Here is a 27,357-nt window from a genome sequence, read left to right on the forward strand (position 1 = left end):
TATAACTTGAATATTGGGGAATCTGATGGCCTGTTGTAACCTAGACACGCACCATGAACACAATATGGTGCACAAACATATATGCATGCAAAATACTCATACATATAAAATAATGAAATGAAATTTAAAATACATGAATAAGATGTGAAACTCCACCGCAGTGCCCTAGAAACAACTCAGGATATGGGAAAAGAACAAACACAGAAAAGTGATTTTGCTGGGCATCGTGGTACAAACTCAGAATCTGGCCCCAGGGGGCCTGAGGCAGGAGAATGTTAGGGGTACACTGGCCAGCCAATCAAGTATAATTGGTGGACTCCAGTCCAATGTGAGGTCCTGTCTCAAAGAAAGTGATGGCATTCCTGAAGCCAGCACTCTAGGTTGTCCTCTACACAGGCACGGGAAAGTGGTCCCTAGTGAGAGAAAGCAGAATGTATGTAAGGGTATAGTCATATATAGGCCATGTCAGACAGAGTCCTGCAGTGTACAGTGGCTCTAACAGGCTCTGATGACCACAGCTTTGAGAGGTCCGGGCCTCTCCCTCATCCCTACAGTGTTCAGATAGGAGAAGGACAACTCAGAGTGTATATGATCATATGTTAACTGATTCTCACAGATGTTCACACAAAACCTTGTGGAGAGGTGCAGAAATGATGCCAGTACTGAACTGCCCAGATTAAGCCTTCTCAGAAAGGTAATTTCGACCAGCCTCTACTGGGGGGTGCTATAAGTTGGGGACCAAGTGAGAGTTCAGCCCATATGAGAATCCCAACAGACTGCTGTCTGTACAAAACACAGGCGGAGACAGAAAAATGAGGGGTGAACCCTTGGCCACCTTAACCTAAGTCTAGTTCTAACTCCAAACAGACCAGTTCTGTGCCTCTGGGCATATTTAGTTTGTCTCATAAACTTCCAAAGTTTTCACATCCATAAATGGGGACCTTCTGGAACCTTTTCTCTAGGAATGTGGAGGGGGTAAACATAGACCACAGAAATTCTGGAACCTTCTCCCTCTTTGGTAGCATTCCCCACTGCTCTCATATTCTAGGTCTCCTGGTCAGGTTGATTTTCCCAGATTTTACAGTTCATGTGCATATAAAGTATCGCAAGGGTGTGTACTACAAGGGCAGACGCACAGGCAAGAGTTCCACCCTTCTTCACATCAGAGTCACCTTGAGGCTTCCAGAGGCAGCCATGTCTAGTCCTTCCTCGTATAATGGTATCTGATTCTCAGGCTGGTATGCTGACATAGGTACATTTTAAAGCTGATTAAACTACGTGGCTGAGCTGGGTAGAACAATGATTTTTCTCCAGAGCTCCTCGGCCAAGAGAGCAGGAGGCAGGAGTCCTTCTTAATTTGTTTAGGCCGTGGTTCAATAGCTGCTTTTGGAATGAGCCAGAGCTCTGTGGCTAACTGGGTGGGCAAATGGCAAGAGGTTCACCAACTGCTGCCTTGCAGTCCATTGACTTCCTCTGAGGTGGTAAAGCGGGCCAGCGGAAGCAACTTACCCAAAAAGGACAAAGGGGAGCACCTGACCAATGCTGGGGGGTGACAATGATGGAATTTGGCCCTGCCGTGCGGTTTCCAGGTCCTGCTGGGGCCACTGTTGCGATGTGGTGCTGTAATAGCTGCTGAGGAATCCATGGGAGACACCCTGCCTCTCCCTGTCCATGGAAGAGGACAACCGCTGCTGGGCTGGCTCTCTCAAGAGCGGCCCAGATGAGGAAAGGTTTGCTATTTCGTCTCTTAACACTCTCACCTGCTGGGAATATCCTTGGGCCAAGACTATCGAAGAACCACACTGCTTCTCCTTTCCTTCTTTGCATCTGAGGATGTAAAATGCCCCTGAGCCTGTAAATGCAAATGCCCCTGAGCCTGTAAAAGCCTGTTTTCTCATCACACTGGCAATGGATCAAGAATGTTTCCTGCAAATGACCTATGGTCATGCCTGTATCTCATCTCATGGTACTATCAGTGCTAGGTTTACCCCACTTTCCAGATGAGGCAATCGAAGCAAAGAAAGTGGAGCTCCTTCCTTGTGCAAGGTCACAAGGGGAGCTGGCACGGGTTGCAGAAGCTAGGCTCTAGCATCCAACCCGGAAGGGCCCTGGCTATCTTTTTCTAGAGTCTTGCTTCCAGTTGTAAAGCGTTATCGGGATCCCTTTGGATGCCAGGTGTAATGGTTAACCTCAGTTGTTGATATAACAGAATCTGGACTCTCCCGCAGACAAACCTCCAGGATGTCTGTAAGAGAGTTTCTAGACTTTGTTAAGTGAGGTAAAGAGGCTCACTCTAAATACCGAGGTTAGAACCATGACATGGGTCAGAATCTTGACCTAAATAAAGTGGGTAAATAAAGCAAGTAGAAGGCCAGCATTCAACCCTCTCTGCTTCCGAATTACAAAAACAATGTGACCAACCTTCATGCTTACCTCACCAAACTGCAACAAAAGAAACCCTCACTTTGTTTTTGGTGGGAATATTGTCCCAGTAACTAAAAACAAACAGGCTGAGGCTGAAGACACTCCATGGGAAGGGACATGTTCCATGTTCTCAAAGCTCATGAACCCTCTCATCCAGCAATCCTAAAACTATGGGTATCCTCCTGCTAGTCCCTCCTAGCAGTGTGGGGCGGGGCTGCTGCCTGCTGATATTGGGTCTCACTAAGGCAGTGGTAGAGAAATGCAGGGTAAGCTTAACCTATGGGGTCAGGGAGACCTGGTGTGAGTGCCAGCTGCTCACCTGCTGCATGGGGCCCTGGTCTCATTAGCCCACTCCAAAATGCAAGGAAACAACATTAAGTGAGAACTACAAAGTTCTCAATACTCTGCAAAAAGGAGCTCAGCTTCAGTGTCCGAAGAGCAGTTTTATATCAGGGGCGAGACAGGAAGGTTTCTGTCCTTATAAGGCACAAACTCTCTGCCATGACTGGAATCTGCCCCTGAAGCAACAAATCAACACAGACAAAATACAGGAGAATGGCTATTCATGTATTCTAATAAAACTTTATTTCTAAATCAGGAGGCCTGCTAGTGTGCTGACCACTGTGTGTGGTGGAGGTGACAAGATGGGTCATAACAAAAAGCAACTAAAAAACTGCTCTTTGCTTTTTTTCCTTTGGCTCCTTTTAGAATACTTGGACCTTAAGGTTCAGATCAATTTTTTTTTTTTTTTTTTGGCTGGAGAGGCAGACTTTCCCAGTCTACTTTTCAATAAGGTGGCTTTGCACCTTAGGGGCATTTGGGAACTGCTATGAGCTTATCTGCTTATTCATAGATGAAGCTGGGGTTGAAAGGAACCATAGAGAAGTTGGAACCCTCTGTGTTCCCATCTATGGAGCAGGTGAGATACTGCCATTCTGTTGTCTCTTATCGAGGAGGTACCTCCATCTAGGTTGGGGATTATGGGCTAAGTTCTTCCCAGAATGCCCAGGAAGGTTTCTGAGCCTCACAGCAGCTGCTTCAACAGGAGCAGACTTTGTGGTTCTGTCTGGAAGGTACACAGTGAGGCACGCACCCTCCTCAGGGTTGACCTGATATTAACACCTTTGTGCCCAACTGGGACTGGGTCAGGATCTGGGAAACTCTGGGGTCCAAGTCTAATGTCTGCAGGCCTAATCCCAAGATCCTGTCCTCCTCCAGCCCCCTTTTCAGGATCATTGGGAGCTAAACTTTTGTATCCAGTTCACAGGCTAGATCATAGATGGGTTTTCTTCTGAGAGGCCCCAGGTCTGGCTCCCTATTCAGGGAAGAGCCCCTTCACTCTCTGCCTCTGCATTTGTCATCAGCAGCTGAACAGTTGTGCCATAAAAACAGTCTACAAACAGTCCAGCATGCATGCTCCACTAGTCTCCAAGAACAAGCACAGCTTACCTTCCAAGGAGGCCTCTCACCTTCCAACAAGGCTCTTCTCAAACCTGCTGGGAACGTTTTTTTTTTTTTTTTTTTTTTTTCTGGGTCAGGGGCAAAAGGGAACACTTGAATTCCCATGAGTCAGTGAGTGTTCCAGCCTTTGGGATGAAGACATGTTGTAGATTCACTTGATTCAGAGCTTTGCAATTGACCAGTGTCTGTCCCTGGCTAGGTCCTTCCTCCACCACCCCCCTCCTCAGCAACCTCCTGTACATGTGTGTTTCTTCAGGGCTGAGAACTGAACCAAGGCTATGTGCTCTACAGATAAACTATACCTTATACCTTCACCCTGCCCTCAGCCAAAATACAAATGCTCCCACCAAAGTCTGGTTTTTGCTCACGTTTTTCTGACTGCCCTCTGCCTCTCTCTCAGCACCTCATGTCCAACTGCAGGCTCTTCTGTGTGCTTCACTGTTGCAAGCATAGCACTCAGCTCCTTAGTTCGAATGGCCTCACTGCCTATCTAAGCTTTCTCTAGGCAGGAGACTCAGAATTTTCCCTGGAAAAGAGTGTGATGTCGCTTTCTGTACTCCCTGAATGCAGCCCAATGTTTGGGCTCCAGTGTGTGTTCAATGTCCACGCTGTGGAGCACTACTCCACTATGTAGTGGAGCACTACAATCTCCAGTAAAAGCAAACAAGGAGAATTTTCCAGTGGTGACCTCTGCCTCAGTTTCTGCATCTGCAAAGTGGAGAAAGACTCCAGAAGTGGGCTGACAGGAAGGAAGTACCTCAAAGCCAGTCCTGCAGAGGCCCTCCTAGATAAGTGTTCCTCCTCTCTATCTTTGACCTGCTGATCTGGCTATCTGGGGACATCCATCCAGAAGGCTCCCTGGTGACAGGCTCTGCCACAAAGATCCTATCTACCACCAACGGAACTTCAAAGTCATCTTTATCAGCAGGCCCCCACCTCAAGGAAGGTGGATTCCTAAGAAACTTCTCCTGGTAAGCCTTTTATTCTGGGCCGACCAGGCACACCCTCCTGGCCTTATCTGTAGTGTCCCTAAACTGTTGTCTTTCCAGGAAGGGTGTCTCCTATCTGCAGCCCTCCAGGAGGCAGAAGACCAGGCCTCCTACTCTTCAGCTGATGCCTTGGGACAAGTAAGGCCACCTTTCAGGGAATGCGGCTAATCCAACCTGCAAACTACCGTCATTAGGGTTGAGCAAAAGAGTAGAGCTGTGAAGCAGGGAAGAGCAGAGAGCGTTTCCAGGAAGCACATTATTCTGCAAAAGGTGAAGCTGTGGAATACTGGAGAGCCTTCTGAGAACTTCTCATGCTTTCGGGAGGATGGGAGTCCGCAGAAGTGTACAGAGGAGGCAAGCATGCAGAGAAAGTCCATCCTTGCTGGAAATAAGCTCAGGAGGGTCTTCTCTGGGAGCTGAGCAAGGGGCTGCCAGGGCTCGACACAATAACCCCAGTGCTGACAAAGGTCCTCCTCACCTTCCTACCATTTCCATGGAAGTGTCAAGCAGCTTAACAGACAAATGTGGAACAGTCCATAGCGGTACTTCCTGCTTCCTTCCCTGTGGGGTTTGTAGTGCCGAGGGCTTCTCTAAGAGCAAATCCTGGACCTCTTCTCTGTCACATCTTGTCACCTCTACCACACACAGTGGTCAGCACACTAGCCTCCTGATTTATAAGCAAAGTTTTATTAGAATATGTGCATAGCCATTTGCTTGTATTTTGTCTGTCACAATTACTGTGGATAATTGAGTTCACATGGTTGTATGTATCTCCTCCATTTTCCCCTCCTCCTTCAGAGCCCAGAGACAACCAGGCCTGGGTTGACTCACATCGCCTTAACTCCTCCTAATCTTCAGCCTTGAAAACATGAAGGCCATACTATGAGAATGTCAGCCGCACGCTACACTCTGATCTCTATAATGAGGATGAGTTATGCAGCCCCGGATTATTGTTCACTAATGACCTCAAAGCTCCTGTTTCCATAGTACCCAACTCCAGATGAGTTATGAGGATGGTATAAGATGCTTAAGTCTGGCCTTGAATCGATGGTACCCATGACTACTAGCTGATTACTGTTCTCACCAGGGAAACTGCACACATATGACTATAAAGTCACATGCCCACCATCCCAAACATCCAAGCATACTTTGCACTTTACACTTGGGGTCCTAGGTTCTTTGCTCACCCTAGCTCTGTATCTTACTTTTCCATGCTAAGCCCCAGGCTTGCCAATGTGGAAAACTTTTTGGTTTGGTTTGGTTTTGTTTTTACAACAGCTGCCTTCCCCAAAGTCTGGATCCAATAAAACAGAAAGCAGGAAGCTTTCTAGGGTTGGTACAAAGGTTATAAAATTATATTAACAATAATTATGCCTCCCCCCACCCCCAGGATGACCCTCATATCAGTCGGCCAGCACACCCCTGTCTGTGTGTTCCTGATTGGCCATTCACACTCATGTACCGCCACACACTTCCAGTCACTCTGGTTTACATGTGCCCCATTCCTGTTTGGGACACTCAGCTTTGACTAGTAAGCTGGAATTTTGGTGCCAGGAAATTAGATACCAGGTTCAAGATCTAAGAATGCATCTGTCCTTAGGTTGCACAAGCTGTCTTCCTGATCCTAGGTTTCACCCTGAGGAAAAAAGGAACAGCAGAGCACCTGGGAATTATGCCACACCCCACTTTCCTGCATTCATGAGTGCACCCATATGTGCAAACTTCCAGTCACAGCAACACCTGAGCAAAGTTATAGAAGTCACTGCACACTGTCACATCTGGGTAAATAATAAGCTTATGGGCCTCTACGTGCATCACTGCCCCGACTCTTACTCTCCTATAGAATGGACAGAGGGAAGCCCTGATCTGTAGAAGACACATAGAAAACCCAAGTGAGAAGGGATTCCTGTCACAAGTGATACCTGTTTGCTATTCCAAATGCTTAGGAACAGAGTGTAGATTCTGCCAAGCTGTGCAAATCACATAGTTGCTTGACATCTCTGAACCTAAGGACTGTCAGAACTGCTAAGGTAGAGATAGACAGTGGTTTAAAAAAGTTCTTTGGAAAGCATTAAAATGCCAAGGTACTTGGACTGTGATCCTATTTCATGTCTACAGAGAAGAATGAAAGTGATGGTGATGATAAGGAGGATGATGATGGTGAGGAGGAGGAGGATGACTGATAACAGTGCTTACTGTAACAGCGGGGCCTATGAGATAGCCATTCTTTCAAAAATCCAACAGTAGAACCAAGTTTTACTTACAGTTGGCTTCAGCTCCACTGGGCAGTAGACCCATTTTTATTTATTGCAGAGGTCTTATTAACAAATGGCCTGCAGGGAAGAGTCTTCCCTTTGCTATAGAAATATAAGCCAGTGGTGGAGTCATCACTGTACCACAGTGACTGCTCTGTACATCACAGAATGGGAGGCAGTACACAGAGCAAGTGTAGGGTTGCCAGTGCTACCACTTGGCTGATCTAGACATAGGCTTTGATGGCATTGAATAAGGGTGGGAAGCAGATCCCATGGCCATAGATAGCCACATCCCTACAAGCACAGCTCAGGACCCTGCTTCTGTAGTTGGGTGACAGTTGGAGGGCTCAACCTGAAACTTAGCTAAAGACAAAGCTTCCACTTTGAGCACGGATTGATGCCTTTTTCCATTTCCTGTGATATGCTGTAGTATTGAACGAGATCAGTTACCCAGACTAGCTGTGACAGAAGATGGTATAATACATTGAGTAAATGCTAAACCTTGGAGCCAGATACCAGCTTCAAATTTAGCCCTTGTATGAAATACCTAGATCCCTAGTACAAGGTACTTGGTGTCCTTGAACTAGGTGTGACATCTGGCCATATGGAAACAGTGCCAATAAAGATTATGAGGTATAGATTTTCAGAAGCTCCGAAGGCCAATGTGCTTAGTAACTTGGAGCCCTGACTTAATAGCCTATTGTTGTTTGTGGATTCTGTTTATGTCACTTGCATGGAAATGAAAACATTTCCTATAAAAATCTTGGTTTTAACCACTGATAGTGTCCAAACGTCTTTGCTGACTTGGAGTACCATGACACAGCACCAGAGGCTGGGCTGCAGCCACAGAAACCTAAGACCTCACAATGCTAAACCCTAGGTGGCAGTAGGCTTTCTCTCCTTGACCTGCTTGTACACGGCACTCACTCCTCGCTATCCTGCTATTTTGTGTTCAAGCATCCCTAGTGTCTCTATATGTTCAACTGAGAAGGACACTGGTCAGACTAGATGAGCCCATCCCAATGACTTCACTTCTTCACCTTGATGACCTCTTTAAATACACTAACTCCAAATCCACACTCATTCAAAAGACAACATACAGTTCATCTGGAACACAGAGCACTATGTCACTTCAGTAAACTCTGGAAGCATCATAAATTCCTATACGATGTGTTCCAACCATTCTGAATGTAAAAGAGAGGAACCAGAGGACTGTGCCCATGGGTGGCATCAGAGAAGAGATGAGCCAATACATGTTAATTCCCAATCATAAGTCAAATGCTATATGAGACTCCCTAGGAAGAAGCTACACCCCAGCCATAAACAGAAGCTCAGTCATTGTTACATGAAGAAATTGGTGTGCTCAGCAGGGGTCTGAATCCTTACTCTGTAGCCAAGCATGGTGGTGTATAACCGTAATTTTGGCACTCACACACCTGGACCAGGAGGATCAATGCCAGCCTAGCTAAATAGCAAACAAACATTATGAGGAAGAGAAAAAGAGAGAAGCATGATCAGCATCAGTGCCTTGGCCCTGTCTGCTTAACCTGTGTGAGGCAGATCACTCCCTGCTTGGAGGAGTGTGAAAAACACAATGTGGAAGTAGGTAGATGCTGTTAGTTATGGTAGCATGTGCCTTTGACCTCAACACTCAGGAGGCAGTGATAGGAGGCTCTCTAAGTTTGAGGTAAGCCTGGTCTACACAGCAAACTCCAAGATAGTCAGGACTATATAAAGGGACCCTGTCTACATGAATGAATAAATGAATGATAAATAAATGAAAAGGAAATTTAAAAAAAGAAAAATGAAGAAGAGGAGGAGCAGGTAGATTATGAGTGAAGTCTGAGCCAGTACCACACACAACTGGATAGTGTTTCAGCAAAACCTTGGGATAACTCAAATCCACACATTACCAGGCTCCTCTCACTTCCAGGAATGATTCTCAAAGTCTATTCTAAAGGCCATATGGAAAGCTAAAAGCAACAGAGAGTTAGTGTGACCCTACGGGCAAGTCTTTCGGTGCTTGCCAAGAACTGGTGAATGCCCTGTTTTCTGTTCTTTTTTCATGCTGCATGCATCAGTTGTCTTGTAACCAGCCCCCAAGAGTATTCAAGACCATTATTCTTTCAGGTTTTGTATTTTTCTCCACATTCCTGCAGGCAACCTGCTTGACAAGTTTTGCCTTATTCTATGTGCATTTTCAACTGCCAAATTGTACTTGGAAGATGAAGAGATGTGCCCAGCAGCTTTGGACCCATGTCACCAGATGATAAATCCTGCTCAGTGCACAGAAGAGATGGACCTCTAGAAGTCCATGGAGAAATGGATTTGATTTACAATGAAACTTTTATTCATTACTCAAGCAACTTCTCTATCTATCTATCTATCTATCTATCTATCTATCTATCTATGAGAAAGGTCTCACTGTGTAGCCCTGGCTTGTCCAGATTCTCTATGTACACCAAGGTGGCCTCAAACACACAGAGATCTATCTGCTTCTGTCTCCTAAGTACTGGAATTAAAGATGTGTGACCAGATTTTTTTTTTTTAACAAGACAAAAAGAAGGGGGTTTAAGTTTCAGTCCCAGGACTTCAATTTTCTTATTGGAAGAAGGAAAGAGGGAGTTTAGAAGAAGTGTGGGTTGATCTGCTGACACAATCCAATACTAGAATGATTTCCAGAGCAGTGGTTGGCCCACTTGAACTATTCAATGAACAGTGGCTGCCCTTATCTTTTCTTCCATCCATCTCCACAGCCATCTAAATGCAGACCTAGGTTTCCCAAGGTATAATTGGAAGATTCAGATCCTGTTCACAAGTCCACCTGTTCTTAACTCCATGCAAACAGTACAGTGGAGGCCTTCGTGTCCAAGAAGGAATCCTCTACTGTGTGGTGGCCTCCTACTGCATGGGCTCTCAAGAACAATTAAAACAAACAAACCAAAAAGATAGATAGATAGATAGATAGATAGATAGATAGATAGATAGATAGATAGATTAGATAACATTAATGTCCTGTCTTAATGTCCACTTACGGCTAAACTTCAGGGAGATCTTCCCTTTGTTCATTGAGGAAGTGCAGACATGCCTTGCTCACTGAAAAGAATAATATAGAAAATGCAAGTGTGATTACTGAAAGGCATGACCTGGAGACAAATTCAGCTGACTGATCACAGCCACATGACCTCTCTGAGCTCCTCAGCCTAAGTGTCAGTTGACCTACCTGCCATCAGCAGTGCACAGCCTTTAAGAGAGACAAATGACCCAGCACAGTCACTTGACTCAAGACAGAATGTCTAAAATAATTAAGCACTTAAATTTTTTTTCTTCCAAAGGCAGCCTTTCAAAATGCAAAGGAAGCATCAGCTGCAATGCTTAAGGAAACCAGGGTCCGGAAGTGGGTAGAATGTAGTTCTTAGCTGGGTGATAATTTTGCTGAGTAAGCAACAAGGACACAGCTAATACAGCAAGGGAGCTCCAGGAACTCAAAGGGCTTTAACAGACATGATCTCATTGTGATTTTTTTTTTATTAGCTTCTGAGACAGGTGAACAGGTTCCTGCCTCTCTGCTGAGACAGGGAAACTGCAGGCTTGTGGTCTCCCTGGGCATTTGGAGGCCGGGCAGCTTGTCTGAGCTGCTTACACAGCACACACTACAATCTGCTTCTTTATCCGTGATCCCTCCCGAGCCAAGCATCACAGGTGGAAAGGCTTTTTCTTTGAAATTTGTTTGTTCTTCTTTTTTTTTTTTCTTCTTTTTATTTAAATAAATTTGCTACAGCAACACTAACTGAATCCTAGTTTTGTTTTTTTCTAATAAAGCAGATTGAGGAAGTCCTTTGGTGTCCATACTGGGCCTACCTACCTGCCAGTCTAACTGTTTCCAAGATGTGTTTTCCAGACCAGAAGTGGGCAAATCGTGTTCCTCTGGAGGCAAGGCTGGGTCAGGCATAGTCAAGGAAAGTGACTGCTAAGGGCAGGTGCTACAATCCCTGAGTTCCTCCATTAAATGCCTTTTATTTCATATGTTTTGCTTCAGTGCTGGAGACTGAGCCCAGGGCCTCAAGCATGGTAGGTAATGCATCCTACCACTGAGCTATACCTCAAGTTATACCAGAAGCCTGGCTGAATTCTTTGTGGCTTACCTTTCTGAGAATATCTATTCAGCTCTCAGCTTGAAACCGTGCTGGGATCTCCTGCTGTCCATTATGTGCCAGGCCCACCTGGAGCGCCACCTTCTTTTTCACTATCTTAAGGAGTGCATAAACTCCGAACACTGAACCTACCCTGGGCTTCCTACCCAGAGCTCAGGGATCTAGCCCAGAGGTGACTAAAGGGTTTCAGTATAACAAGGACACCCTTGTGAAAATTACCATGCCGGGAGCCCTGTGGGATTTCAGAGTGCTTGATAGAGAAGAAGGAGCCTGGTGGAGTAGAAGCATCTTTGGTTGACACTTCCTCTCTCCCTCAGGAAGTTCTAGTTCCCCCTTCAGCCTAGCAGGGCTTAGATTCCCACCCAAGCCATTGCTCAACGGAGTGAGATCATGTCTCTGAGGTACTATAAGCAATGCTCAAGTGCCAAGTGGGCAGGAGCCATCTTTGGCTCCTCAGGCCCTCAGGATGCTGCTCCCCTGTGACTGTGTATAGAGGGTAAGTATTAGAACTCCAGGACAAGTCCTGATGATAGAGGCTTGTACACAGAGAACTATGGGAAGATAACTAGGAAGTCTTCCAGGCCAGGCTCCTATAGATTGATTAATGGCTATCTCTTCCTGGTCCATCTTTAAAACTCCTGTCCTGGGGTGACTGCTAGCTATCTCTTCTGCAATCAGCTCTTTTCTGAAGGACCCCTTAACAAATTCTCTGTGTATGTGTGGTGACCCCTGTCTTTCCCCTGGGACCCATTTAAGAAAGCTGCCACGCCAGTGGAGACAATGTTTAACAGTCACAAGAGCTCAAAGGCTGGAGTCTGAGACTCAAAATTTGGCCCACTGAGGAAACCGTGCTTCCCTTGTCCACAGAGTACTATAGCTTTGTGGCTACAGGGACTGCTGCTAATGGCACCCATGAGTCAGGTCTTAGTCTTTCCCTGTGGACAAAGGGTGAACAAGAACAGCATGCCATCCCAGGTTGACTCAGTTACCCCAGGACACATTTGACACCTGATGTAATAAGGTACTTTCTCCTGTTAGCCCTCAGGCTTCCAAGATGAGAGCTGGTATCCCAGTTGGTCAGAAAGAGACCAGATCGGGTTATTAGGGGCATGGAATGAAAAGCTGTGGTTGGGGCTCAGTCACTGAAGCGTTTTCTCTGTAAGCATGAGGACCTGGGAATTTAGATGCCCAGCACACAGTTAAAAAGCCAGGCAAAGCAAGCAGTGCATGCCTATGACCTCTGTGCTGGTGGGGTGAAGACAGGAGAATCCAGGTTCAGCAAGATATTCTTTCTCAAAAAATAAAGTCGGGGGAGGACAAGGAAGGGTGTGTGTGTGTGTGTGTGTGTGTGTGTGTGTGTGTGTAGAGAACTAACTCAACTGATAAGAGAGCTCACTGCTCTTTTGGAGGACCCCAAGTTCAGACTGCTCATAATTGCCTGGAAGTCTAGCTCCAGAGGAGCCAAGGCCTCTAGCTTCCGTGGGCACCTGCACTAGTACACATGCCCAACACACAGGCAAAAATATGCAAACAAAATTTAAAATATTAAAAATAAGACAGGGTCTCTCTCTCTCTCACCCTGGCTTTCAGGAAACTCACTATATAGACCAGGCTGACCTTGAACACAAAGAGATCCACCTGTCTCTGTCTCTCAAGTGCTGGAATTAAAGGTGTGAACGACCATGCCTGGTCTTAAAAAGGAAAGAAAGATTGCAAAAGATATTCAGTGTAGACTTCTAACACCCACACACAAATGGGCACCCATATGTGCACACAGTCTCTCTCTCTCTCTCTCTCTCTCTCTCTCACACACACACACACACACACACACACACAGAAACTATGTCTGAAAGACTCAATACAGTCCCTGAATCAATAAATGGGAGCTCCAGTTATGTAGCAGAAGGGAAAATCCATGTCTCATGGCATAAAGCTTTTCCAGGAACTCAGCCATCAGAGAAGTGGGATGGGCTAAGGCTAGAGAAAGTATAGTGTCTTTGGCCAGTGACTAAGGCGGCCAGTGCATCCAGCCACCAGGGCAGGGCTGGCTTGGGTTGGTGCCTTGGCTGAGTGATGCATTTTCCCGTAAGTGCTGTGTAAGTCCATGGCTAGCGCTGTCCTCCCTTCCGTGGGGTCTGACATTGGTCAATGACGAGAGGTGCTTTTTAAAAGAGGCAGAGAATGCCAGGGCCCTGGGAACTGTGTATGGAAAGAAAGATTAGACAGAGCTGGGGAGGAAAAGACAGATTCATAGGTACAAGTCATTTCCCAAAAGCTATCCCCCTGTTGATTTAGCTATGTGAGGTGTGAGGATTTCAGGGCAGGTCTACATGCCGAGCTGAATTCTGGGAGAGAAGCCAATGTCAATAAAGATGATGTCTGAGCAGAGAGAAAACTGAAGCAGAAGGGACTGATGGAGGGTGGAACACATACACACACATACATACACAATACACACTCATACACAAACACACACACACATACAAATACACTTACATACAAGCACACATACTACATATATAGTACAAAAGATCTTATGTCAGAAAATCTGCCTTTGCTCTATAATCTAGGTACTGTGGAGCTGAGAGAGCTTAGGAGTCGAGTATAGGGGGAGTCCAAAGACAATAACAACTCCGGTCCTTATACTACTGAATTCCTTCTCAGAGAAGCCCCATCAGGCAAGTCAGTCAACAGCTCTGGGGTCCGCTCACTTGGCTGTAAAAGGGAATGCAAGCATATCCTCCCAACAGAGCCCATAGAAAGATACCCTGTGTTCAACTTCTAAAACGGCTTCGAACAGGGCCCAATCTATGATAGGTCCCTGACCAGTTACCGTGAGCTATTCTTACCGGCTTTAGATCCCATAGCCTGAGGTGGACAGTCCTGGGGTGAAAGGCTCCCTTTCACAGCTAAGACTCCCAAGGTGGCTGTGGAGGCAAAATGACTCACTCATGGTCACTGTATTTGTCTTGTAGAAGAGCAAATTATCGCTAGGTGGTTTAAACAACATTAAGTTATTTCTTCATCATTCTCAAATTACAAGATCAGGCAGCAGCCAGGTCCATTTTGACAGACTCTCTCCTTGCCTTGGCTGTGGCCATCTCCTCCAAGTTCATCGGATATCTCCTTTTGGGGGGGTGGGGTGTCCCAATATCTGCATCTCACACCAGTCACACAGGCTGAGGGCACATACCTGTGGCTTCACTGAACAAAATAACCTCTTCAACCCTATTTAAGACCACAGTCACATTCTGAGATAGAACGTGAGGAAGGATGTCATCATAGACTTTAAGGGGCATGACCCCTATAGCAGTCACCACCTTCCCCTGAAACTCCTAACCTCATAGACACACCAGCGTTTCTAAAGAAAATCTTGACTTTGCCCCACCCAGGATCTCATTTCAAATGGGAGACAGGTCTACACTTCTCAGAGAAAGCTGCAGGTGCATGCGACCAACAGTGGGTCACCCTCACCTTGAAACACTCCACCTCATCTGCGATGGTTATAAGCCAGAACACAAGGGCAATTCTTCCATCTCGGGACAGAATGCTTGCTAAGGGATGAAAGTACCATTGCCATTGTCTGCAGTGACAGAACTGAGCTCTCTATAAGGGATGAGGAAACATGGAGAATGTGTCTCAGTCACACCAGTTCGCTTTCTTCAGTATTCCTTCCAAACCCTCTATGCCAGCTGATATTCACATAGGGCCAGGAACCCACTGCTCCAGCGGAACCTTCTCAGAGGCACAGCAAGGTGCAGTTCCACCTAGCTCTTACATACTTGAGTTCAGCAACTGCCATATTGACCACTGAAGAACCATGGAAACTGAGCACCTGAGGCCTGCCAAGGACTGGCCCTAGGCTGAGTTATTCCTAGGGGATCCAGCACATGACTGACGAGTGCTTACCAAACAAGATCTGTTCCCTTCATTTCTAAAAGGTATTGACCTCATCCAACCCCTATCTCTTTGATCTCCTCTACTTGGGAATCATCTCCTAGAGAGATGGTGAGCAAAGCAAGAAAGAGGACCATCATTTCCTTTCTCCCTTGTGTGACAAGGCTAGTTAGAAACATTGAGAGAATGGAAGATGTTTTCTAGGCATTGACGTCTTCCTCTTACAAATAATGCCTTTCTCCTTTGACTTTATACCCCACAGGGCAGAGCCATGTTTGCATACTGCCTTCTATATCCCTGGAACCAGGGCTATGTTAGATACAACATGTACCAAACATAATCAATGGAATAATTGCCACATAATAATTGCTTCTCAAGTTTAGTGAATGGTCATGAGCAGGAGGGGCAGGAAGGCAGTGAGTAGACAAGCTGTCTCTGAACTCCTTTCTCACAGATAATAAGTGTCCACAAACAGGACACCTAGCCACTGGTAAAAAGACCAACCAGATGTACACCTTACCCATCAAACTGGCAAGATGGTGACCCAAAAGAGATGTATGACAATGCGGGGTTCAGGGCTCTGCACCCAATGGATAGGAATGTAAACTGGAATGACTCTTTTGGAAACAGCTTGACAGTTCTGACAAAACTCAGAGGCAGGAGTGTTGTGTGAACCCCCAAGAAGCTTATACACCAGGGAGTCCATCCTAGCAGCACTGGCAGCTATAGATACAGAAGAAATGAAAAAGAAGCAAGAGTGTCATCAAGCAATTCTCTAAACAGAGGGACAGAAAAGCAATCCTGTTGAAAGGCTCAACACTGGTCACTGTCCATTCCCTTTGAACTACCTGGGTCCTCATCCACCACCCAGGCTAGCTCTCTGTTGGGTACTATCAGCTCACTGCTTGCCCCACTGAGGAAAGCAGAACTCACATATGAAGAAAAGCAGCCGACTCCAGAAAACCTTTTTCACTTGTCTTTTTGCCCAGGAGATTTTCCCTAACAAAAAGCCTGGCCCTAAGCCATGAGCCCTGGGGAGCAAGAAACCTTGTTCATTCCATTTAAACTAATTTGCCAACCCAGACAGTGGCTAATGGGCAGCCCGCGCCCTCATAGTCATCAATACCACTTTCCAAATCAAGTTACCAAATTGGTCTTAAAACCACTTCAAAGGGACCCCGCCTGACCGTTACCAATGAGGCATCCAGCTGTCCATGTGACCACCACTCCTACTGCCAGTATCCTTTTCCACAGCACGAAGGACAGAGGAATAAGCTGGCTATATTTCCCCTAAATGCTTGAGCCTCCAGAATGGAACTAGAGTCCTCTGAAAATGAAACAACTCTCTCCAGGAGATTAGAATCCAGGAAGACCAGTGGTCAAGTCCCCTCTGAATCCTCAACACAATAACTGTGTGATGTTACTGTGCTTGTTAGTCAGTCCCATTGCACACCTGGTCGTGCTGAACCCGTGAGAAACACAGGCTAGGTCTCAGCTGGGCTAGCAAGTGACAGATGTAGAAACCAGTCTGAGGTCTGGCTCTGAGGCAAGCTGGTGCAAATCTCAGGACCTGAATCTTTTCTCTACACCTAAACAGAAAGTATCAACTGAATCTCACACAAGAGCCAAGAGTTATTTTCCTGAAGATGCTTCTGTTACTCAAAAACAGAGTGCCAGCATTTCCTAGAGCACTGGTGGAAAACAAAAATTTTTTTTTAATTTTTTTGTTAATTACACTTTATTCACTTTGTATACCCCCTGTACCTCCCTCCTCCTCCTCTACCAATCCCATCCTCCCTCTTCTGCATCTGAGTCCCTCTCCCAGTCAACTGATAAGGGAGGTCCTCCTCCCCTTCCCTCTGATCCTAGTCTATTAGGTCTCATCAGGAGCAGCTGCATTGTCTTCCTCTGTGGCCTGGTAAGGCTGCTCCCCGCTCAGGGGGAGGTGATCAAAGAGCAGCTCAATCAGTTCATGTCAGAGACAGTCCCTGTTCCCTTTACTATGGAACCCACTTGAACACTGAACTGCCATGGGCTACATGTGTGCAGGGATTCTTGGTTATCTCCATCCATAGTCCTTGGTTGGAGTATCAGTCTCAGGAAAGACTCCTATGCTCAGATTCTGTTGCTCTCCTTGTGAAGCTCCTGTCCTCTCCAGATCTTACTATTTCCCACTTCTTTCATAAGATTCCCTGCACTCTGCCCAAAGGTTGGCCATAAATCTCAGCATCTGCTTTGATAGTCTGCAGGGCAGAGCCTTTCAAAATCCCTCTGTGGCAGACTCCTGACTTGTTCCCTGTTTTCACCTTCTTCTAACAACCTCATTGCCTTTCTGGATGGGGATTGAGCATTTTAGCCAGAGTCCTCTCTCTTGATTAGTTTCTTTAGGTGTACAGATTTTAGTAGGTTTATCCTATATTATATGTCTATATGAATGAGTATATACTGTGTGTGTCTTTCTGCTTCTGGGATAGCTCACTCAGTATGATCTTTTCCAGTTCCCACCATTTACCTGCAAATTTCATGATTTCCTTCTTTTTATTGCTGAGTAATATTCCGTTGTGTAGATGTACCACAATTTCTGTATCCATTCTTCAGCTTCTGGCTATTACAAACAGAGCTGCTACAAACATGGTTGAACAAATGTCCTTATTGTGTACTTGAGCCTCTTTTGGATATATGCCCAGGAGTGGTATAACTGGATCTTGAGGAAGCAGTATGCCTAGTTGTCTGAGAAAGCACCAGATTGATTTCCAGAGTGGTGTATAAGTTTACATTCCCACCAATGGTGGGAATGTAAAACCATTTTTACAGCTAGCATAGGCAGACTCTCACAAAAGGTCAACACAGTGAACAGCTAGGTTGAAACTCATCCCACAAAATGGTTCAGGATGCTTGAGAAATTTTTCTTTTCCTGTAATATTCCTGAAGGCCTATTATGAGTCAGATCCCATGCTAGGCTAGGATAAGGAAAGGTACCAACAGCAAGACCTTCTTTCTGAAATGCAAGACTGGATTGACCTATGTCATCTCCCCTTCTCTAGATGGCCCATGGGACATGCCCAGGTCTCAGATACAATACCCTACACAGCACATTCTATTCTTTCAGAACTTTAGGAGAAAGGCCCAAGACAGAATAATAATCACAGTCAAAATGACATCTTCTAAAATCTCACAGACAGACTTGATAGTTTTAAAACTGTCAGTATCTCAGTAGATAAAAGCTGATACCTAGCTTCAAAGCAGAATCGATTCAGAACTATGGATTTTGTCTTCCACTGAAAGATGCTGACACTAGAGGTTCAGATACCTGAAATGACAAACATGCCAGCTGGCAGGATGAGTCAGCTCTATTGTATTGGAGACTTCATAGTCACTCCGGAACTATCATTCACAGGAGAGCCCTATATTCTCACTCAGTCTTGCTCAACAGCTGGATAGTGGGTGTCTGCATACCCTGCCGTCTCCTTCCAAGCCTTGGGGGACCATTATAGGTCAAAGGGGAAAAGTAGTAGCATCAGTTTTAATGTACAAAAATATAAACTAGGAATGATATGTTAATAAGAAGTTGTGAGCTCACAAGAAGCAATCCATACTGACTTCTATCCTTTGTCTCAGGCAAACAGACCTGGCTTAAAGCATTTAGATAAGCCATACAATTTAAAAGATCCTCTTCCTAACTCAGAGCAAAAACAGTACCACACAACTGATTGGGGTGGCTGGTGTGGGGGGGGGGGAGGGGTGACAAAGAGAAGCCACACAGGCATGTTCAGGAATGAACTGGGAATGCAGGACTACACTCCAACAGTCAACCAAAAGTCTATGGATCTGGTAGGAGACCCAGACTTGGGATGACTATGAAAAGAGAGTCATGACTCTGACCCTAAATGTGGGCTCCTACGGAATGGCCCCATGGAAGGCAGGATAATCCTTGGAAAAAGAAGACTGCCCACTTTCCCAAAGGGAAAAGTCTCATTCTCAGCCATGTTCAGGGCCAGGCTGGGAGCTTACAATGCATAATACTGATTGTCCACTTGACAAGATCTAGAACCACTGAAAAGACAAGCCTCTGTGCATGTATAGGATTATCATTATCAGAATAAATGAGGTGAGAAGACCCACACTATTCCACCACCTGGGGTCCTGACAACACAAAAAAGGAAAAAGAAAAGTGTGTGCCAATGTTCATCCTGCTCCGCTTCCTGACTGAAGATGAAATGTGACCAGGTGTCAAGTTCCTGTCATCACACTTCCCTGTGATCATGAATTCTTGAATTGAGTCAAAATAAGCTCTCCTTTTAAGTTTACTTCTTGCTGGGTACTTTTTATTTTGTTTTTCAACACAGGGTTTCTCTGTGTAGCTTTGGCTGTGCTGGACTCGATTTCTAGACCAGGCTGGCCTCGAACTCACAGAGATTTGCCTGCCTCTGCCTCCTTAAGTGCTGGCACTGCACCCCGGCTTTTGGTGGGTGTTTTATAATAGCAACAAAGCTTGACGGTGAAAAGCTGGTTTCCTCTAGGCCATTCAACTACAGGGATATGAGCCCACAGGCTAAGCATGCTGGGGAAGAAATATGCATTCTCTCACATCAGGAGACCACAATCAGAGATAACAGTGATGGTCAGAATGTGCAAATAAACATTCACAGGACCAAAGCAATAAGCATTGGTGTTACAGAGGTACATGCATTAGCAGGAAGTTGGGACCCCAGCATGCCAGCTGATTAAGGGACATCATTTCTACCATGAGAATAAAGACAGAAAACATTCATTGAGGGTTTACTACTGACCAGATGCAATAAGAATGTTCAGAAATGGAATGGTGGATACATCATGGGGTATGATGTAATATTCTAGTATTCTTCATGTATTGATATCAATATAGTGAATTTTCACAGCAACCCTTACAGGACATGGCGGTAGAATACTACCTCCCTCTCACTCAGAGAGCAACTTGTTCTAAGTGGGAGATCATCTGTATGATTACTATTTTAAATATTTAAAGTAGCTAACAGGAATAATAGTAGCCCATCACATGACTATGAAAAAAAGAGTGCGGCCAGTAGATGGGAACTTTACCTAGAAGGAAACTTCTTCCCTCCAGATTCTGAGGACCTGGGAGGGTTGCAGGAATGCATAACCCCTCAGATGTCACCTGAAGCTTGCTTCTGGCATCTCTTATTCACACGAGGCCCTAGGATAAGACTTTCCCTCAACTCTCAGCACTACCTAACTAGACAGGCACCATCACAATGGCTATGTATATGACATCCAGCAGCAGGAGATGGCCCTATCAAATATGATTGGCTAGAAGAGCCAAAGCCATGGAGGTCCCTTGGTACCAAATGCCAAGTCTTGTGGACCACACTGCTCAAGGACTTGGAAGTTCCAGTGTGTCCTGTGTTGGCTGAGATATCTTTTAATGTGTTCCTTGTCCAATGACTTCAGACCATATCCCACCTTTCAGACTGTACCCCGTTCTTTCCAATATCTTAGCCCTCCCTCCTCTACATCATCTGCACTCCATCCATAGCATATCAGGACACAGAGCCCTAATGTCATTCCTATTCGTGAGACTTCTTCATTAGTGTTTGTTAAATGAGAAGGAAGGTAAGGTTGGGTTGGAGAAACACTGAGTAGGTGATCTTTTTTCCTCGGTAACCACAAAGCATTGGCCTGCAGAAAGATGAAAGCAGTCACCTCTAGCCTTTCATCTAACATCACAGATTGAAAAAGTAAATAGCATTTCTACATCACACACCCCCATGGTTCCATTCTTGACATCGCCCTTGACAAAACAATGCACCTGTCACAGGAGGACCCTAGGACAAAGCAGTAAAAATGCAGTTGGAATTTAGTTCATGCCCAGCAATGCGTAAATCTTTCTGTTCCGTGCATTATGGTTTTTTAGCTCTCAGAACAAATGGCATCACTTTTTAAAAGTGTCATTTTCCTCTAAACACTTGAAGAAAACAAATGTCAAAACCCCAAAGGGATCTTCCACTTGAGTTCATGCCATCTGTCTTGCTTGGAGTTTTCAAAAATGTGCATTTGTGAAACCACAGGACTTAGCTGCAACGTAAGGCTTTCCTTTGTACCCTGAAGCTGACCATACTTGGGAGCATCTCCTTGTCAATTCAAATAGCTGTGCTCAAGGGATGTAAGATACAACCTTTTGAAACTGTGTAACTTCATCTGTAGTCTCGAAGAAATACAATACACCTTGGCTCTCTCCGTCCCAGGATGGGGCATCCTCAGGGACCTGTAGCTTTCTACTAGGCCATACTCCCTCTGTAGAAACCACTGTTTTCAGTTTCACTTTCAGATAACTATAACTCTCATCTCTGGCAGTCTGAGGTACATTGTTTCTGGAATGTTGTGAGGGGCAAAGACAGGCCTTGGATTCACTTTACTTCACCCCTGTATAAGGATATTACATAGCTTCGTTCCTTGAGCAGCCCATCAGAGAGATCACATGTAGAGGACACAAAGACACTGACATTCAGCTGGCTTCAGTCTTGAAGGGACGAAGCTGCTTGGGAAGAACCAGATCAAGAGCAGGATGAGAAGAAACTAAAGGACCCAGGTACAGATGTCCAAGCAACTGCAAGGCAGACACACAGCATGTAGAAGATCATGATGTAGGGTAATGAAGAATCTAATCTGGGCTTCAGATCCTAGCTCAGTCATTTACTGGGAATCAAAAGTATCTTTTCTTTCTTAGCCTTGAGTTTGACCTCTGTAAACTATAGATGATAATGACCTGTCTTGCACATGTTAAGATTAATTAGACGATGTTGCCGGGTGAGACTGCTATTGGTAGGCAAGCATGTGCAATGTATCTGTGAGGGCAAGTTGGGCAATCTGAAGGAAAAGGAACTAAATCAAGTAATGGAAGATAATTAGATGAGGAGGATGTAGGAAGCACAACTGAGGAGGGGTGGCGATTGGGTCTGTAGTCACAACGGGAGATGGACATGTCCTTTTATTTCTCTACCTGAAAGTTACTTTCTGTGTCAATCTTTCCAGAGGTTCATGTGATTGTTATACAGGGGTGCCTCTGGGGAGGGAGGAGGGGTCGGGAGGAGGGGTCATGGAGGAGGGCCATTAAGAGAATCCATGACCTGCAAGGTGCCTAAGAAGAGGTTTCTAGATGGGGCAGCTGGCTCAGCAGAGGTAAGCCAAGCGAGGTGACACAATGGGCATGGTCCTATGGAAAAAGCAAAGCCTTGCATTCTGTGTAAGGCTCCCTTTCCAAAGCGGCCTGTTTCTTGTATACCTGACGCATGGCAGAACACAACTGGTCCTAAAGAATGTAACAAGACCCACTGTCCCTGCTCGTGTCTTTGAGGACAGACTGTCTCTGGGGGAAGGAGAAATGTCTCCAAGGCCAGCACATGGGATGAAAGGAGCATTCATACCACAATAATCTAGTTCAGGGGGCAACCAGCCAGCATTAGAGCAGCCAGAGAAGCCAGGGCCAGCACCACCTCATCCTTTATAAGCAGCACAGGGGCATTGCCAGGGTAATTGCAACTAATCAGAGAAAGGGTCTAGGCCTGAAACACTTCTGCCTGGAGAAAGCAAGCCACCCAACTCTCATCTCAGGGCCCTCCGCACTCAGCCCCAACCACCCCGAAGAGCCACTTGCCCACATCTCACAGCATGCCCTGTGTCCACAGCCTCCACTCACATCTTCCAGAAGCATCAGGCTGTTGGTCAGTTGGTGAAGGCTATCCAAACTAGGGCAGTTCAAGCACACATGCCAGACATTCTTACTCCAAACATAGGACCTGGCTTTGACATTTGTTCTCAGCCACCCTGGGCAGTAAGTACTGTGATCATCACACTTTGCAGGTAATAAACTGAGGCTTAGAAAGATTCAGTATCTCCCCTGGTCACAGAGCCAAAGACCATGCTCTGTGTCACTGGGTCACCTTTGCTTCACCTTCTATGGACTATACACCCAACAATGGACGTATGTGTGATTCTGATACATGTCAGCTACATGACTAGAGACAAGGTATTTTGTTTCTTTGAAACTTCATTTACTCCTTAACAACAAGAAATACATGATCTTCCACATGCAGGCTGAACTCATGTTGAGAATTGAATGAAATGCCCATCCTGGAGTTCAGTACACAACAGGCACTGTCTAGTGAGAGGAACTGTCTGGTTAGTGAATTATGAAGGAAGATTTATGTGTACATGCACACACAGACACACAGACAAAGGCAGAGAGAGATATACCTATCCGGCCTCTCTGAATAGGCATTAAATTCACCTCTTTAAGAAAGACAGTGAAGAAATGTACATACACCACTGCTCATGCAAACAACCAGCAGGTAGGCAGTGCTGTTTACTTCCTTCTGGGAGAAGAGGAGAATGCTTAAAGAAAGAAAAAAAAATGAAATGGGCCTGGTTGGATCCTAGCATATGCAGGTGCAGCAATGCAAATAGAAGAAAACAATCTTCCAATGTCGCTTTAATCCCAGTTCTGCCTGCCTCAGAAGTGACTGTCAATCCCACCCCAGCCCTGCTTCTCCAGCAAGCAGCTGGCAAGCAACCATCATGAACTAGCAGTCTGTATGGTACGTGCCTGCAAATCCCAGCTTTCAGGATATAAAGGGAAGAGGATCACTTCAAGGTTATCCTCAACTACACAGTGTTTCTGAGGGTAGAATGGGTGACATGAGATGGTGTCTCAAAATTATAAAATGGGCTGAAAAGCTCTTTTACCTTCCTCATATCCCTTGAGATTAAATTCTCTCTCTCTCAAGAAGGGAGTTCCCATAGTTTCAGAAAGCATGTAAGTCCTTTTAAACGTCACAGAGCTAGTAAGGACAATAGTCCATCATCTCCAGTTCAAAGGTTGGAAGGAACGTTCGTGTTTGTCTTTTCCTCAGGGTAATGGAACCAAGCCTGGCCATCTCCTCTCTCTGTCTCTAGCAGACTTATTTCAAAGGCCCAGAGGCACCCTCAGACAACCTCCTTGCCACTCAGCTCTCAGACCGCCGAAGAAGCAGCACAGTGAGGCGGTATTCCCAGGAATCACAGTATGTGACAGAAGCAGGAAACAGGGCAAAGTGGCCCTGCCGAGTTTTCCAAAGGAAATGAGTCAAGCGGTGTTATGCAGTCACTCATGGCCAGGCAAGGAAATGGCATTGTCTGGGGACCAGCACACAGGGCCTTACATAAGGGGCACCCTCTCACTTTCTGGCCATGGCCGTATTTGGGGATTGGCAAAAACATAAGAAAGAGCACCTCTGGCCTGTGTAAACACGATCTGTATTAGAGTGGTGGACAGAGGGCTGGGTGGGGACTCTCTTTGGCTCCGTGCTGGGGGGAAATTGACTCACATGTCCTCTGCCACACACTGGTTAAGCTACAGCCCAGAGAACAGACTACTAGTCTCCATTTGCACAAAGTATGCCTTCAATACATGCCAATCTGGGACCTAAGGAAAAACATCGCACCACCCTATCCAAGACAGATAATTAAAGCAGAAGAAAGGCACAGGAGGGTCCTGAGCCTGCAGTGAAGTCTGGACAGGAGTCCCTGGCAGTGCAATGGGGAAACAAAGTGCTCAGGTCCATCAGGCACCTTGCAAATGAGCATGAAAGGGGGTGTGTCCCAAAAGCAGCAAGCAAGAGAGGGAGGCAGGAAGTCAGAAACACAGCAATCTCGCTGCACACAACAGAAAGCTCTTCTCAGGCAGAGAGAAAAAAAAAATCAAAAAATTCAGCAGAGTCAGTTCACATGGTTGCAGCCTATAACAGAAGGGAAGAGAGAATCAGTTGCAGGGGATTCTCTGTGCCGTCTGTACACGCCCAGCCCTGCAGTAGACATGTGTGCAAACATACACCTTCTCTTCAAAAGATGAGGCACAGAGTGCTTAAGGTCGCTGGCTAGAGTCAATCCTCCATTAACTAGTGAAAGGCAGGTTTGTTTTATGTTTCACTGAAGGGAATTTTCTCCTATGCTGATAGGTTGATTTTTTTTTTTTTTTAAATCTGTGGAGCAAATTTAGAAACTCACAAGTTGACCTTGATGCATAATTGACTGACATCTGTCAATCTGCACTCAAGCTCACAACTGTCTCCTTTTCAGTGTCATATCCAGCCCCCGCATCTCTGTAGACTCCTTCCTTCTGGTCTTATTCCAGCATCCTTCTTTAGCTCTCATGCCCTTGCTTCTTCCCGGCTTATCACGCCATTTTGTGGAAACATGCCTCCTTATGTAAACTGTCAGGCATTTCCCCACGACGAATCCACACGTGTTGTACCTTTATTAGCCCTTTTCCCTTTCCATGATTTCAGAGTGCGAGATTGGACAGGTTAAGTTTCCTGGAAGAAAGTCCCCTATCTATGGCAAGGGTGATCACAACCTTTGCTTCATCATTTTTAATGGGATGAGGCAAGATGGTGGATGGTGGTTTATGGCTTAGGGAAGGGTTTGGAGCAGTCTGCCTGTCTCGGGAGCCACTAGTTTCAACCCAGCCAAGTAGACCCCAGCACCATCCGCTCATGCCAGATTTGCTTACAAATAAAAAGGAGGAAAGAAAACCCTCAGAGTTCAGCTTAAAAGGACCTTTCATGCCTTGCCAGGCCTCTGCCTTCTCCTCACCACGCCTCTGTCGCAAAGTACAATACATATGTTTATCTTGCTTCAAGCAGGGGTATATTAAAATACTTGAGGATTTTCCCCTCCTAACGCTGGCATGTTGGCTCCCAGCGGCTGCACAGCCACATATCATGAATTGCAAAAGCAGCCGTAAATTACTGCCTTTGCAAACACACAGATCTTTCCTGAGGTTGCAAGTCGCATCACTTTAAAGGCTGACTTTCTTCAAACTTCCAGGAACTGAGTGGCTCAGAGCCCATCTATTTAAAGGTCAGCCTAGCCTTGCTGTATTTGGAGGACTGCCTCGGACACAAGCTTATCCTCAGCTCCACTCCATAGCCACCACAGCCAAGCAGGCTATGAGTAGCAGTGTGTCCCTTTCAAAGGATGCAGAAGATGTTGCCAGACAGAGAGGCTGGGCACTGGGTGGGGGTGGGGGTGGGGAAAACAGAGGTAGGAAATGATTGGTTACCTCCCTCTCTCATCCATGTGCCCTGGGAGGGGCAGGAGTGGGATGAGGGTAATGATGCTACGGTTGAATCTCAAAACTGAATGGAGGTCCTCGTGTTCATGGGCATGATAATCCTTTGTCCTTGTTTGAGCTCAGCCTCTCTGGACCCAGGCTCCCGTAGGGGTGTAGAGATATATCAGAGAATGACTCAGCGATGCTTGCGCAGAAGGTCAGAACTTCCTTCAGACCATCCCAATGGGAGATTTGCAGGGCTGTGTGTCAATTTCTCTGGCTGTGACATAGTACCTGGAACAACTTTAGGGGAAAAGTTTTATTTGGGCTTGTGGTTAGTTCATTGTGGCAAGAGTGTATTGGAGCACAGCTCACATCGTGGCAGCCAGAAGGTGGAAAGATAGGGAGAAAGAGACAGGGAGAGAGAATAGGCTGGCTGGCTGGCTTATATCTTTCCCTTCTATGGAGTCTAGGCCCACAGCCTACAGGATGGTACTGCCTATACTCAGTATGGGTTTTAGCCTCTTAGTGAATCCTCTCTCAAAACACCCTCACAGACACTTTCAAGCCAGTGCCTTATTAACCCTACAGTGTTGTTCCATCCAGGAAAGTAAATGGTGTTGATCCTGTCTGAGGAGAAACTGGCCTCAACTCAGAATATAGCACAGACAAAGGCACCTGACAGCCAGAGGGCAGGCTAGGGTTAGGGAACACTCTAGGGCCAAGAGGCCGGCTGAGATCAAGGGTCAGGCTGGGGTGAGGATGTAGAATTACTAGGAAGAAATATCAATATCAAAGGGCATTCTGGGCTAAGTGATCAAGTGGGATTCTTCTTAAAGACGGGTTAGGAAAGCAGACACAACCAGTGGTATGGTAAAAGAAGAAAAGTCAATCCTTTATTGACAGAGATCAGAAATGGGTGAGGTAAGGATCCTCACTAAACTGAGCCAATAGAGTCTGTAGCAGGAGATGCCCCTCACCACCAGCCATTTCCTAACTCCCACATCTCTGCTTAATTAAGCTCTGCTGATAGACTGACCCACCTATGTAGTGAGAAAGATGCTGCTGGTTGAGTTAAGGTCCCAGGAGAG

General features: G+C 45.9%; 2 long non-coding RNA genes across 2 annotated transcripts in view; both read right to left on the minus strand.

Moving 5' to 3' along the window:
• Positions 1-27,357, minus strand: part of LOC132655820 (uncharacterized) — a 198,444-nt gene that overhangs the window by 82,307 nt on the left and 88,780 nt on the right. The window lies entirely within an intron of this gene.
• On the minus strand, positions 1,615-5,720 carry LOC132656006 (uncharacterized). The gene is made up of 3 exons (XR_009593962.1): positions 5,353-5,720; positions 1,761-1,852; positions 1,615-1,665 (listed from the first exon to the last, which is right to left on the minus strand). It is a non-coding gene; the product is annotated as an uncharacterized LOC132656006 (long non-coding RNA).

Source organism: Meriones unguiculatus, chromosome 8, assembly GCF_030254825.1.
Source record: "Meriones unguiculatus strain TT.TT164.6M chromosome 8, Bangor_MerUng_6.1, whole genome shotgun sequence".
Classification (NCBI taxonomy): domain Eukaryota; kingdom Metazoa; phylum Chordata; class Mammalia; order Rodentia; family Muridae; genus Meriones; species Meriones unguiculatus.